This window comes from Octodon degus, unplaced genomic scaffold (assembly GCF_000260255.1).
Source record: "Octodon degus isolate 3935 unplaced genomic scaffold, OctDeg1.0 scaffold00316, whole genome shotgun sequence".
Lineage (NCBI taxonomy): Eukaryota > Metazoa > Chordata > Mammalia > Rodentia > Octodontidae > Octodon > Octodon degus.
In genome coordinates, this window is record NW_004524892.1 from 1,301,213 (window position 1) to 1,303,726 (window position 2,514).

At 42.2% G+C, this 2,514-nt stretch overlaps 1 pseudogene; it reads right to left on the reverse strand.

Moving 5' to 3' along the window:
* Window positions 1–1,049: 1,049 nt before the first annotated feature.
* Window positions 1,050–1,661, reverse strand: LOC101588218 (annotated as a pseudogene).
* Window positions 1,662–2,514: the final 853 nt, after the last annotated feature.

Below are 2,514 nucleotides of genomic sequence, written 5' to 3' on the forward strand. Positions count from 1 at the left end.
GGTGTGTAATATCCAATTTCTTCTATGTTAATGTCTCCTGCAATTGTTCTCAGTGGGCTCAGGGCATGAGACTGCATTTTGCTCCTTCTCTTTGTCATTTTCTGTACCACTGTCTTCTGACCTTTGGTGTAGAGCTTAGATAGAGTTATTACCTTAGCATCAGGTCCAGATCTATGAAGTTTAGATTCCTCCAGGTGGGTGTGGCTTGGGTCTGACTGCTGTGCTCCACTTCTTCCTGCTGCAGCCCTTGGAGGTGAATCCTCTGTGCCACTCTGGCAAGATGTTCTGCTCCTGAATCAGCTGGGTGTGTCTTTTCTCTAGCCTCTTTGCAGGGAGTTCTGCTGAAGGGTTCCATGCTGGCCCAGGGCTCTGGGTCGAATGAGGATCCAGTGGGCCTGGGTTGTCTCACTCACATGCCAGGCCTGGGCTCTGGGTTGAATGAATCTGATTCTTGCATTCTAATTCTTTACTACATTGTTCATTGAATGTCTCCATCATTTTGCTGTGCTTTTTATTTTTTTATCTATGTCTTCTTTAGATAAACCTGGGCTGTTCTTTCATTATGGTTTACTTTTTTATAACCAGAAAGACTTTATTTGATCTAATTTTCTTCTATAGCTTGATGGAGTTGTTTCTTTACCTCAGTAGCCATCATTTCAGAGATTTCAGGTGTGTAACTTAAAATTTTTTATATATCATATATAATCATATATATACATATATATATGATATATAGGTGGGCTTGTTCTAGGTGGGCTGTATGTCTGAGGTTACATTTTTCTTTTTCATCTTGTTATTTTCTATTTGAATTTTTTTGTGTGTGTGTGTGTTTTGCTCCTTGAATGCCTTCAGGGTGCTTTTGCATGGCTGGAGTGTTGTGGGGATCGAACTACAGCAAACTGAGGCTGCCAGCATTGTGGAAGCAGCCACTTAAAGAACTGAGCTAGGGCTGGGCCCCCTCTATTTGAATTTTTACATTTTGTTTTCTGTTATGATCCTTGTGAGGTGTGGTTTTTTTTTTTTTTTGGCAAAAACAGTCTTTACTGGGCTCAGACCAGAAGTCCATGGGTCTTGAGGACCTCTGTGAACTTGCTGATTTTCTTCTCCACATTCTTTTCAGCCTGTTTCCATAGCCTCATGATCTGTTTCTTCTTCCTGTAATGGATCTTGGCCTTCTCCTTCCTCTTCTCCTCTAGGGTGGCTGTCACTGCCTGATACTTCCAGCCAACCTCAAGAGCCAGGCGGCCCAGGTAGGCAAATTTCTTCATTGGCTTAAGGCACACAAGCTTGAGGGCAGCAGGAACCACCATCTGCTTTTTCTTGTCATAGGGTGGCAGGATCCCATCAAACACCTTGAGGCGGTCCAGGGAAGCCTGGCCTTGCTTGGTCTTGTGGGACAGCATCTCTCACACAGTATGCCAGATGATGTGGCTGGGGGCCCGGAAATGGTAGGGGCCATGGGATGGGTTGGTGTTCATCCGCTTGCGGAGGAAGGCCAAGTACTTCAACTTATTTCTGTAGAAATTGCCAGAAATGTTGATACCCTCGCAGCGCACAACCACCACTTTGCAGCCCATCAGTACCTGCTTGGCCACAATGGCCACCAGGTGGCCCAGGAGATGACTTTGGCCATCCAGCACCAGGACCTGCCCCTCTGCCATCTTCAGCAGATGCCTGGGAAAGCCTTGTGAGTTTTTGTAGTAGGTAGCTATTCTAGTAATATCAAGGCCTCTGTAGGAAAAGACTGTTCTTCAGGAATGTCTTCTATTTGTAGTAGATTATTTGCTTGTGTTTTTCTGAAGTTCCTAACTTCATATTTAATTGAGAGTAGGATATTAATATTTGTTTTGCTCAGTTCCAAGTCTTTTGATGTAGGGCTTTGCTGATGTTATTACATCAGAGCTTGCAAGTATTGTTACAAAAGGGAGAATAACTGATTACAACAGATAAGACATCCTAACTAAAGTAAAGTAGTACAATTACCAATAACAGTAGTGTCAAACGCAATTTAAAAATTAACAAACTGTGGTAACTATTGATTTTCTACTTTAGACCAAGGAATAAAATTTATATTTATATAAAAGAACCCTTCATAAATTAGGAGTTTGTATGCAAAGTGTTTCCCCATAGTGGAGCATATTTAGTCTCTGGTGGGGATATTAGAGAGATTGATGTGTAAGATAAAGATAACTGGAAAGTAAGTAGAAGCAAGGTTGGAGGACAATGAATGGTCACACAAGCTTTGAGAAACTAGAGAATGAGTAGAACACAAGGAATGAAGTTTTCTTTTCTTTTTGAAATGGAGATTGAACTCAGGCCCTTGCACTTGCCATGCAAGCACTTATTCTACTGAGCCAAATCCCCAGTCCTAACACAAAGAATGAAAGAGTGTTTTAGGGATTATCTGAACTTGATCTCTGGGATTGAGGCATGGGGTTAGAACTCAGAAAAGGAAAAAAGAATATGTGCCTGCTTGGCAAGTGTAAGGTCCTGAGTTCTATCCTTAGTACCCCA